The sequence below is a fragment of the Podarcis cretensis genome (assembly GCF_951804945.1).
Source record: "Podarcis cretensis genome assembly, chromosome: 17".
Classification (NCBI taxonomy): domain Eukaryota; kingdom Metazoa; phylum Chordata; class Lepidosauria; order Squamata; family Lacertidae; genus Podarcis; species Podarcis cretensis.
In genome coordinates this window covers 8375813-8388866 of record NC_137187.1, presented here as the reverse complement: position 1 = coordinate 8388866, position 13054 = coordinate 8375813, and the positions used below count along the sequence as shown (strand labels likewise).

At 43.4% G+C, this 13054-nt stretch overlaps 1 protein-coding gene across 1 annotated transcript in view; it reads left to right on the top strand.

The window, feature by feature from the left end:
* Nucleotides 1-13054, top strand: part of RBPMS (RNA binding protein, mRNA processing factor) — a gene marked incomplete at its 5' end in the record, with an annotated part of 78725 nt that overhangs the window by 7812 nt on the left and 57859 nt on the right.

The following is a 13054-nucleotide window of genomic DNA, read 5'->3' as shown; positions in this document are numbered from 1 at the left end:
AGTCACACAGCTTCTAGCACAGCACATTATAATCGCTGCAGCAGGCTCAAGAATCATTAAGACCATCAGCAATTTTCAGTAGCAGGAGAAGTATAGTATGGGGAAGAGAGGTGTTTTTATTTTTATTTTGGTGCACACCATTCCGCTGACTCTTAATGTTCAACTTCTAGGATACTGTTATAGAAGGATTAAGGGGCCTTTTTGACTCCATAGGCCAAATCGTTATCAGGGTCTGCCTTGTGGGCCAAATTTGACAGGCGTGTGTGGGGAGGGACGATCCTGCTTAGTGTTGGGTTTGGTTGTGTGAGAGAACTCTCACATTCACCTGGACCAAGCAAATTCACTTTCCCTTCACATCAGCTGAGGCCCTGTGTACCTGAAGGAGCGTCTCCACCCACATTGTTCAGCCCAGACACAGAGGTCCAGTTCTGAGGGCCTTCTGGCGGTTTGCTCACTGTGAGAAATAAAGTTACAGAGAACCAGGAAAAGGGCCTTCTTGGTAGTTGTGCCCGCTCTGCGGAACACATTTCCATCAGATGCCATCATTCCCTATAACAGTGCCTATCAACTTGGAAACAAAATGGAACATCTCCGAAACCAGATAATGGTTTCTACTCCATTGAAGGATCTGCTGTTGAGTGCTAGATAGGTGATATTTTAAATAAAAAAACCCAGTCATCTCAGAATCTTACCTGCTCTGGTTTTGGGACATTGAAATAAGTTGTTATAATTCATTGGAATGACTGTTGGGTTTGAAAGTTAAGAGTCGATAATAATTTTAATAATTTTAATAATAATAATATGCAAAGCAGGGGGATGGGTTGAGTTATGTTCTGTTACAGGGGCTGTTACAAAGATGAAGGAGCAGGCAACATTATATCAGCGTACTGGTCATCTGTTTAACTGAGGTATATGTTTGTGTTATGGTGCCTGTACAATTTTGAAACTATATGTATATAAATCAGTTCATTTCTTCAATGGTGGTTATGCGTAAACGTGACCTGCATGATTCCTATATTCTTGAAGCTGAGAAATTATGTATGGAAATTCATCCATCTGAGTTTGAACACTAAAAACAACAACAACCTCTTATAACTTCAGCACAGGCCTGTAAAATTGCTGCGTGCCCCTGCCAAGTTACAAGCCTCTCTGAATGGGAGAAAGTTTGATAAGTTAGACAAGTACCAGTCTTCACTACCCCATCAATTAACAATGCCCCAAATTGCCAACGTAGATCAGGCGTGGGCAATTTGGGGAAGTCTTTTCTTTTTTCAAAGCCTAGAAATATTGTATGCTGCTTCTTTTTTTTGCAGTGTTGCACCAATCTGAAATATGTTCCAGATATGGATTATAGGGCACAAGGATAGTAAAAGGAGGGAAAATTGCATTCCTACTCCACCAGACTTAATTGTTCATTGTTGGCATTGTGGATTTTAGTGTTTTTCCCCCCGTAGTAGTACGTCTGGAGGTCAGTAGTGTTATTATTTTTTGTAAGACCTTTAGCTGAGATAAACATTGGTTGAGCCCACTTTTTGGTAAGGAAAATAGCGTGGAGATCTTTGGAGTTAAGACTTTCAGACCCAAAATGCTTCACTTTAGTGATGTTTTCATGATTCTGTATATGTCTGTTGGGAAGCAAGCCCCACTTAGTTCAGCGGACTTTTACAGTGGTACCTCGGGTTTACATACGCTTCAGGTTACATACGCTTCAGGTTACAGACTGCGCTAACCCAGAAATAGTGCTTCAGGTTAAGAACTTTGCTTCAGGATAAGAACATAAATCGGGCTCCGGCGGCGCAGCAGCAGCAGGAGGCCCCATTAGCTAAAGGGGTGCTTCAGGTTAAGAACAGTTTCAGGTTAAGAACGGACCTCTGGAACGAATTAAGTACTTAACCCGAGGTACCACTGTACTCCCGAGGAAGTGACAATATGACAAACTGCAGAACGGCTTGTCTGAGCTGTTCAGGGAGCAGGAGAGAGGCATTTTCATGATGGCACCATGGTTAAGATGGGCTGCTGTGACATGTGAATGAGGCAGCTTCGTAGGTACATTTGAATTGGCTATGAAGGGTGTCATTGTACCTCCGCGTAAAGTGAAGTGGTTGCCTTGGGTTTCAGGTCTTGGATACTCTTACAGAGAAGACAGGGTGGAAAATTGACGCACCTGTCTCGTGAGATATGCTCCTCAAGGCACATTGAAATGAATGGGAGCAGCTCAAAATCTAGCAAGAATGCTATTCGCTGCAAGATATAGCTTGGTGTGTATATGCAGTGCTGAAAGCTCCAGCTTAAAAGACCCAACAGACTGCTTTATTTTTTATTACATAATAGAGCTATAATTTTTAAATATGGTTCTTAATGACTTTTTGGTTTTGGCAGAGCTACAGATCTGAATGTTCAGAGCTAGGAAGTAATGTCAGTGACTTAAAACTCTGTAAGAATCTTCTGCTCGTGGAACCAATAAATCATACAGAAACGTATGTTTTATTGCAATGGTAATGTGTTAATCCTGTGACTGGATTTTTAATGACAGATCTAGGGTTGCCATGCGTCCGGAATTTCCTGGACATAGCTGGGATTTGGCCATAAGAAACAATGTCTGGATTTTCACTTTTTGAAATATGGCAACCCTAGACAAATTGGTGAATTCTAGGTCTTTAAGAGATAATTTCTGTGTAGTTGGGAAACTGTACGCTTTCATTTTTGTGGAACTCTATACCCAGCTAAGGGATGCGGGTGGCACTGTGAGTTAAACCGCAGAGCCTAGGACTTGCCGATTGGAAGGTCGGCAATTTGAATCCCCGCAACGGGGTGAACTCCCGTTGCTCGGTCCCTGCTCCTGCCAACCTAGCAGTTCGAAAGCACGTCAAAGTGCAAGTAGATAAATAGGTACCGCTCCTGCGGGAAGGTAAATGGCATTTCCGTGCACTGCTCTGGTTCACCAGAAGTGGCTTAGTCATGCTGGCCACAAGACCCGGAATCTGTACGCCGGCTCCCTCGGCCAATAAAGCGAGATGAGCGCTGCAACCCCAGAGTCAGTCACGACTGGACCTAATGGTCAGGGGTCCCTTTACCTTTATACCCAGCTAACTCTTCGGAAAAACATATTTATTATGTTTGTAATTATTTTAATGCCTTAAAATTACTTTGATGGGCCATGCACTTTATATTTAAACCTTATGGGGTGCTATGGAAACACGATTCCACATGTGTGCTTTTCTTCTGCATCCATGTTCCAAAGAGTTGATGCTTTTCTTGGCCAAACCTGCAGATGGAAGGAGTTCATATAATGGAAGGCCCATATAAGATCAGTGTACACAGTTGGGTCTGATGAGCATTTACTGTTCCCAACCCAAATACTGCAGAAGGCCATCTAATTCAGATTTTATTTTTATCCTGACTTGTTTTTAAGAGGTGATTTAATTATTGTTTGATTTTATATCAATGTTTATATTTGATGTTAGCTGCCCTGAGCCTGGTCTCAGCCGGGGAGGGTGGGATATAAATAAAAATTTAAAATAAAAAAAGTTTATTATTCAGTTCATTAAAAAAATGAACTGGCTTGGTTGGTAGTAATCTGGGCTCTAGATGGCATTAGATTACTTCTGTAGTTGGTATGTATTGCTGTTGAATGATAGGCTAATGCTGCAGGTTAACAAAATTCCAGAGATAAGAGGTAAGCTTCCCCTCTGAACAAAAGAAATCTGAAAGTTTGCTTTGCACTTGCCATGTGTATTGAAGCTTTCATTTACTTTGGATGGTTGTAGAGGAAAGAGCCATTGGCCAGGAATTCCAAATCAGAGACATTTAATGGTTTACACAGGGTGACATTTTCAAGCTGCAAAACAGCAGATAGTAGTAGTAGAAGTAGTAGAAGTAGTAGTAGTAGTAGTAATAATAATAATAATAATAATAATAATAATAATAATAATTTATTTATTTATTTATTTATTTATTTATTTATACCCCGCCCATCTGGCTGGGTTTCCCCAGCCACTCTGGGTGGCTTCCAACAAAATAATAAATATAATAGTCTGCTAAACATTAAAAGCTTCCCTAAACAGGGCTGCCTTCAGATGTCTTCAGATAGTACTTTAGTAAGGACTTGTATCTTTTTTTGCCACGCAATACTATTCAGAGTTACAAAAGAGAGTAAAAGAAAACTTCATTGTTGAAATAATCTAATCTAAATCAGTTTCATTCTACCCAGTGTCTTTGATAATCAAAAACCAGTTAAAAGATCCATGACTACTTCAGTGATAGTGCTGTATATGAAATAGACTCCGACAGGATGTTCCTAACGGAAGGTGACCAGTAGGGGTATCTGTCAGACCTCCTCATCCTTTTTCTGCTCTAAAACGGGGCTGTTTCGCCATTGAGCATTTAACTTTTGGGTTAGTGATAGATATAAATAGGTTATGATGCTGTATAAAATGAGTATAATCTCTGTATTGGAGAAGGAGGAGCTGAGCCTAAATGAACTGTAGCTTGCCTCTTAAGAGTGCCTAGTGAGATATGGCTGAGGTGAGATTTGAACTGGAGGATTTCTGGCTCACACCCTTTGGCAGCAATCCTACACTTTCCCGTGAGTAAGTCCCATTTACATCATCGGGGCAATGAACTCAACAGAGCTTACTTCTGAACAGATATGTATAGGATTTTATCCCACGGCGCTCCACCACCATGAATAAAATATAGGTGGCTGTGTGTTCTCTAAGTGGAAGTTCATTCACTCCGTGTATTTTAATTTTTAAAACAAAAGCAGCTAGGAAAAGTATTTGTAACATAAGTTTATCTCTTGTTTCTAAAGTAAATTTATCACTTGAAACAGCTCCAAGTTGCCAAAGGCTTGTCGTACGTTCTAAGAAGGTATGCTAATCCACAGCAAAAACAAGAGGGAAAACATGAAGGGGGAAGTTCAGAAGATGGGAGATTAACCCCCCCCCCAAATGTCTTGAACCTGTTTAGAGTGAACAGAAAAACAGAAAGTGAACAGAAAAAAATCCTGGAAATTCTGAAAATATTATGCAGAAGCAACTCGAGTGCAGCAGGCAAAAACCCTTGCCTCCTTCTTTGCTTTTTGGATATTTCCTCTCTTGATTTGTTCTTAATACAGCCCCTGTGCAATCCTGTGTACACCTGAGCACAGAGGTGCTTATTTCTGGACAGACGTGTGTCTTGGTTTCTGGCTGTTGTTAATGCAGCCACTCAAGACTTCACTGCTAGACCAGAACTGGAAAAACCCAAGATTATCATCCTGGGACTTAGCTCCTGACATGCAGTGCCCTTCTAGTGCCTTTCTTTTGGCTTAATTGATCATAGATAACTAGAATGGCAGGTGGGGAAGTCTATAAACCTATACCACATTGCAGAGTGGCCGCATTGAACTCCTTGGGACTGACTGACTGTTAAGTAGACATGCATAAAGGGACCCCTGTCCATTAGGTCCAGTCGTGGCCAACTCTGGGGTTGCGGCGCTCATCTCGCTTTATTGGCTGAGGGAGCTGGCATACAGCTTCCGGGTCATGTGGCCAGCATGACAAGGCGCTTCTGGCGAACCAGAACAGCACACGGAAACGCCGTTTATCTTCCTGCCAGAGCAGTACCTATTTATCTACTTGCACTGGCATGCTTTCGAACTGCTAGGTTGCCAGGAGCTGGGACCGAGCAACGGGAGCTCACCCTGTCACGGGGATTTGAACCGCCGACCTTCTGATCGACAAGTCCTAGGCTCTGTGGTTTAACCCACAGCGCCACCCGCGTCCCTTAGACATGCATAGAACTGTGCTATTAATCTACCACTTTCTCCCCCAACCCTTGGTTTGTGGACAAATACTGTAAATAGAATGGCGGCTAGTTAAATTTGTAGAGGGGCATGTGCATGTATTGAAAAAGAGACTTAAATGTAGTCTGAAATCTGGCCCCTTGTGGTAGTATTTCAGTTGTGTCATGATGACTTCTTAAAAATCTACCAAGACTGTGGAGGTTTCTCTTTTTCATTTTTTTGGTACCCATCTGTCTTGAGAGACAATGGAGTGTTACCGACTGGCTAAACTGGGTGAGGGTAGTCGATGGGTCTCAACCGCTCAATGCGCTAGGGATTTCCCCTGTGTGTGAAGGCAGTCTCCAGTGGATTGAGGGGACGAGACAAATAGTGGGTCAGATGGTCAAGAAGACGGTTTCAGCATGTGCTGTAGAGGGATCCAATAATTACTAAACAGACAATTAAGAAAAATGTGTTTTAAAGCTCATACCAATAAAATAGTTCCGTAAAACTCAACTTCAGAGCAGCCTAATCATATCAATACATGTCAGAATATCCATATCATTAAAAAAAAAAAAAGATACCTCCTTTGAATTCTATAAATTGAAATTAATATGTTGGAAATGGAAACTGATTTTTGACCTTTTCCTGTCCCTTTCCCGGTCCTTGAATAAGCTAAGAATACATTTCCCCGCTCACCCACCCCCTTTAAATTTTTCCAAACCCTACAAAGGCAGGAACTGGGAATAACTGTTTTTAAAACTTGGATGATTGTTTGGGTACCAGACATCTGTAGCCTTGGTGACTATATGGTAGAGACCCAGAAACGAGGCTTGTGATGATGACATTATGTTGGAGGGCCTGTTAAGGTCCTTGGCTGAAAGTTTTTGTTTGCTTCAAGTGGGCTTGTGGGATTCCAGCAACCATAAACAGAGCCTGATAATCTAAACCAAGAATGGGGGGGGGTACAAGCCCTCCATTAATGGAGTTCGTTTTTATGTGGACTTGTTCCAAGAGAGACAGAATGTACCCTACTTGAAAAAAGCAGTGACACACAGAGAGCTATTTGCCTCTGTTGTTTTGGTATGTTGTATGTTGTTTAGCTGTTGTGGTAAAATTGCATTTTCCTCAAGGAGAAGGAAGACTGCAGTCTTAAATTATTGCAAACCCATGTTGCTTGCCAACATTTCCTTTTAAAATTTTGGAGACTTTTATCTTTCACTCCCTTAAACCCCAAGCATACATTTTCTGTCATGTTCTAGACATAATACTTCCTCCTGCTTGTGTTTATAAGTTTGTTTTAGTGGCGTGTCTACAGGACCGCTATTTGTGCGTCCCAGGTGGTTACTGCCTTTGCAATGCTTGTTTGGAAAGCTCTGGTGCTGTAAGGAAGAGAGAAAAATGGGAGGGGAGAGGTAAAGGTGATGTAGGATGAGTGAAAGAAAACATAGCTAGGTGTCGTTTTATTTGAAGATAAGAACTTGTGTCATTCACTTTAGAGGAAATAAACCAGGTACGGTTAATATTGCTGAAGTGACAAGCCAAGTAAATTCCATTTCTAAAGTTCTGTGTTCTGGAAACGCTATTCCAATGTGACATGGTGACTATTTTTAGGCTATAGCCATGGAAGTCCCCAGAGATCCACAAATACTTTCACTAGAGTGCTTGCGTTTAATTCTGGCGTCCAGAACCCAAAGCCTCTAGTGTACTGTGGCACAGAAGCAGGGACACATTAAGAGAGCCCCTCTTTCAAAATAGCGCCAGGCTTGTTGCTTCTGCAGGAACACGGTGTCACTGCCATAGGTTGGAGGGGAGTGGTAGCTGCCCCCACACCAACTATCTGCCTCTTCTCCCATATAAAGCCTCCTTGCTGGGCAGTAGATACAAAAAAAATGGAGCATGTTTCCTTTTATGGATCAAGAAGCAAGAGCCCAAATTAGTGGTACCTTGCAGTCACCCTTTTAACCTACTAATAGAAAATTAAGAAAACTCTGTTGAGCATGTGTGTGAGGAAGAGTTCTGTTTATGTGTGGGCCCTGAGTTATTTTTTTTAATAAAAAGCACTTGGTGAATTGCAATCTCTCACACAATGCGTCTGAATATTTTAAGTTTAGTAGTTTCGTTAGGGAATGTTGAGTAAGTGAGGCCTCTTAACCATATCTTCCTCCTTGTGTTGCAAGTCTTCTAAAAGTGATGAACTCTCAAATCCTTGACAAGAATGTGTACAGCAAACTGAAAACAGGTATTCTCTTGGGTTTTTGAAAACTGCAGAGTAGCTAGGGAGAAGGGAATTTTCGTTGGGTCAATCAGGTGTCAAATGTTTGCCAAGGACACTAGTATAGTTGCTTATTTTTGACTTGGAATGTGCTGAGGAAAGCTCTGATAGCAAGGAGACTGGGTGCTTGCAGCCGCAGAACCTTCCTGAAGCCTGAGGTGTAAATCTGACTATGTTCCAATGCAACTATGATTAATGCTTGCACATTCATCGTGTGGTGATAGCAATATCAAGTGATAAGTTTCATGTGTAAATCAGCTATTGCAGAACTTCTGTATTGCCTCAGACCAGAATGTTCTTCTGTGGAGTCAGTTCACACATTGGACTAATCAGTGAGGGAACTTGTATGTTTTATTTTGGATTGTTTTATTTGATGTTTTAATGTGTTGCAAACCACTCTGAGGCTTTTTCTTTAATAAATAATAATAAAAATAAAAATGGTGCCTAGACATTCCGTTGTGGAGACTGTAAGCTAGGGTTAAGGTACCATTAGGTGATTACCTTATATACAGTGGTACCTCAGGTTAAGAACTTAATTCGTTCCAGAGGTCCGTTCTTAACCTGAAACTGTTCTTAACCTGAAGCACCACTTTAGCTAATGGAGCCTCCTGCTGCTGCCACGCCGCTGCTGCACGATTTTATGTTCTCATCCTGAAGCAAAGTTCTTAACCTGAGGTAATATTTCTGGGTTAGCAGAGTCTGTAACCTGGAGCGTAAGTAACCTGAAGCGTATGTAACCCGAGGTACTACTGTATCTGAGTTTCTAACACCAGCCAAAGGGACCTCAGCTTCTGGGAACTGGCTCCAATGATTCACGTTGATCTAGCGCCCTTGAGAAAACGATATTTCCCAGCAGCTCTTTGTAGCCTAGTGAACTGGTGACCAGAAGCGGAGGAAGGAGAAGAGAGAGAAAGTGATTGACCCTTCTTTCCTCCTTTATGCCCATGCTAGTGGAACACCAACCAGGTCAGTGGAGGGGATTCAGGGGTGGGTGTGAGGTATGGTTTTATGGGCTGCCTGGGTGAGAGAGGGCTTGGTAGATAACTGTTCTGTTGCTTGGGTTAAAATCTGAACCAGGAAAGTACAGTGGTACCTCTGGTTGCGAACGTGATCCGTTCCGGAGCCCCGTTCGCAACCTGAGCAGAACGCAACCTGCGTCTGCGCATGTGCGGGTTGTGATTTACCACTTCTGCGCATGCGCGTGACGTCATTTTGAGCGTCTGTGCATGCGCGAGCGGCAAAACCCGGAAGTAACCTGTTCCATTACTTCCGGGTCGCCGCGGGACACAACCTGAAGCAAACATAACAAGAGGTATGACTGTATTTCGAGGGCGGTAATGCCTAGCCTTGTATTTGAGGTGAGCATTACGATCCTCAGGAGACTCATATTTCTGAGCACTGATGACATTCTGTCCTGATTTGCAAATAAATGGCAGATTACTAGCAGAAGCTTCAGTGTGTGTCTAGCAAAAAATATTACAATTATCTACCTGACGTAAGCTGCTGCCCATAGAAGGACTGGGCAAATATTTCAAGGAAAACGGAATAGCCAAGAACTGTTTTTTACTCCCCACATCAGTGGGTTTCTTGCTAACCTTGAGTCATATGCACCTGTGACCCAGTTAGTGCTGCCCCATTTTGCTTACAAATGTTTTTGTCTCTAGGGCCACCTCCCTCTGACCCTACGTAGAGTTCCTTCCCATCATGAAAATGTTGCTTCCTTTTCTGTTGAGTGACTGGAATCTGGAGTCCTGTGTTTCTTCTGTCTCCTTCCTGCCTTGACCCCATAGATCAGGGGTCAGCAACCCGCAGCTCCGGAGCCGCATGTGGCTCTTTTACACCTTTGCCGCGGCTCTGGGGCAGATACTAGCGAGGGGAGGAGGCGCATTGTGTGCCCCGACACTCCCCACTGTTTTAAACGTCGCAATGGTTTTGCGGCTCCCAGTTTTTTTTTCTTCGGTCCAAGTGGCTCTTTTTGTCTTAAAGGTTGCAGACCCCTGCCATAGATGCTGCACTTCTTGTGAGATGGCAAGGGGAGATTTGGGCTCAGGCTGCATTAAAAAAAAGAAAAGAGCAAAAAAACCCTGACTGTATGTAAACAAAATGGGTGGGATTCGACAGAAGAATTTCCCCTTGTGTGATGGAACCTGTTCTCCACCTGCTCCTTTCCCTGCACTCCCTCAAAATTGGATTGGGGATCAGGAGAACCCCTTCTGGAGAGCTGAAATGTTTGTGCTGATGTAACACGAGGTTGAATTCTTCCCAGTGTTTTCAAAACAAGATGCCAACTCATTTCAAACTAGAATTCTTTTTTTTTAAAAAAAATGGAAAGTTCTTTGTTTACTTTAAAATAAGCTTTGAATTTTGCTGTTCAAGAAGCTATCTGTCAGGGAACTGACATCAGAGCGAGAGGCGGAGGCAGGGCTCCAGAGCGATGCCGGAGAGGGGACCAGCAGGGGGGAAGGAATTCAGCGCAACACCAGTAGATAAGAGAGGGAGATGGAGGAAGTGGAGACAGCTCTCCAAGACCCTTCACCAGAGACTAGTGGAGAGAGCGCTGACACGCCCCTGCCTTCCCTGTACTTGCGCAGACGAGTTCCGTGTAGGGAAAGTAGGAGGAGACTAGGCGTCAAACAGCTCTTATGCTGGAAGAGGTTCAAGAAACGCCCACTGACGGATTCTGCAAGTGACTGACCGGTCACGGAGTGTGAGCTGTCAGCCAAAGCATGGTTGGCCAGGCAATATAACTAAAACTGAAGGCAACTTACGCACAAGTAACCCCCTTACAACCATTACACTATCCATATATTTCTTGCACTTTCAATAATCCTTTTACACGAAGGGTGCTCTTTTTAAGAGTTTGAAGCACCTTGTTTTGAAAAAAATATGCATATGCACCTTTTTTTCTTCGCTGTTTTCGCATTTGCTACGAGACATTGGTTTTGTTATGTACTGAAGTTCTCACCCTGGGCCAGCAGGGGGATACTGTAGATAGTTCAGGTCCAGATATGCAAATAAGGGATTGAAAGTGACTTTCACTGATTGGATAGTTACAGAAAGTTGTTACTGTTGCTTTGTAGTTGAGCTCTATATAAGCAGGCTAGCTGAACCCTTCAGTTCAGTTCTGTTCTGGCCTGTGAATAAACAAGAGCTGTTTGAAGAATTGCTGTGTCGTCTGATATGTTCACCCACAACTTAACAGGTTTATCTGCCTGGCATGTGGGAGAGCAAAACAAAGTTAGCACTGAGGCCGAATATACCCTGCAGAGTATATCTTTGTGACTGATTATGGAGTAGGACGGTGTATGTTTTTTGTGATTGTAAGTTGTTTCTGCTTTTAACATTGTGTTTTAAGTGTTGCAACCTGCCCTGGGAACTTAGGCTGAAGGATGGCAAATTATTAATATTATTATTAATGTATTTGTATTCTCAGTGCACATATCCGCATCCCCTATATATGGAGACACACATGTGTCCCACTTTCCAAACACAATGTGATCCCAGGAAACTGTTCATTAGGCAAACGTTTGCATAACGAGTTGATGATTTCCATTATTTCCTATGGGAACATTGCTATTCCGTGATCTCTTCCTCTCCCTCCATGGTTTCTTACTAAAATGGCTGCAGCATCTCTTTGGAAAAAGCAGAAGCATAGGTATAGACTTGTGGAGCTTTCGTCCATGTTCTCTCTGCTGCTGAATCCCTGCAAAGGTCTGCACCAGTGTGGGAAAGCAGAAACTGGCTTCTAGGCTAGAGGCTGTGGTTTTTGTGTTTACTTCTGGTTTGCTAGAATCTGAGTTGGAGAAAAAGTTATCATTACAACGCTTATTTATCTCTTTATTATCTTTTAAAATGCTTATTGGTTCACGATCACTGTGCTGTATTTCCTCATTTTAATATGTAGAACAATACAGTGGTACCTAAGGTTAAGTACTTAATTCGTTCCGGAGGTCCATTCTTAACCTGAAACTGTTCTTAACCTGAAGCACCACTTTAGCTAATGGGGCCTCCAGCTGCCGCCGTGCCGCCGGAGCCCGATTTCTGTTCTTATCCTGAAGCAAAGTTCTTAACCTGAAGCACTATTTCTGGGTTAGTGGAGTGTGTAACCTGAAGCGTATGTAACCTGAAGCGTATGTAACCCGAGGTACCACTGTACTCCTTGGCCACTGTTCATCTGTTCACGGCTAGCAAGAGCTCCTTAAAGGTAAAGGTACCCCTGCCCGTATGGGCCAGTCTTGACAGACTCTGGGGTTGTGCGCCCATCTCACTTAAGAGGCCAGGGGCCAGCGCTGTCCGGAGACACTTCCGGGTCACGTGGCCAGCGTGACATCGCTGCTCTGGCGAGCCAGAGCCGCACACGGAAACGCCGTTTACCTTCCTGCTGGTAAGCGGTCCCTATTTATCTACTTGCACCCGGAGGTGCTTTCGAACTGCTAGGTTGGCAGGCACTGGGACCGAGCAGCGGGAGCGCACCCCGCCGCAGGGATTCGAACCGCCGACCTTTCAATCGGCAAGCCCTAGGCGCTGAGGCTTTTACCCACAGCGCCACCTGCGTCTGTTCTTATCCTGAAGCAAAGTTCTTAACCTGAAGCGCTATTTCTGGGTTAGTGGAGTGTGTAACCTGAAGCGTATGTAACCTGAAGTGTATGTAACCCGAGGTACCACTGTACTCCTTGGCCACCGTTCATCTGTTCACGGCTAGCAAGAGCTCCTTGCATGTCTCTGATTCCCATTGTTGTGTTTCTGTATCTTGAGGGCTTCAGAAAATACAGACAGGCTCGCTTCAGCCTGTGGCTTCGCCAGAATAAGCATTGAGACCTTTATTAAATGAGGAGTTATATAGTTCGTCCGTATCCCCTTTTGTGCCATACTCCTGATCTCAGGAACTAAAAATAGAACTTTTCTTTCAATATAGAAGCCAAATAAGAAGATCCTTGGGGAAGAAAAGAGTAGAATGCCCTCTTCCATCTCATGCCCCAGCTCACCATTGACTTGACGAAAAGAGCAATAATGTT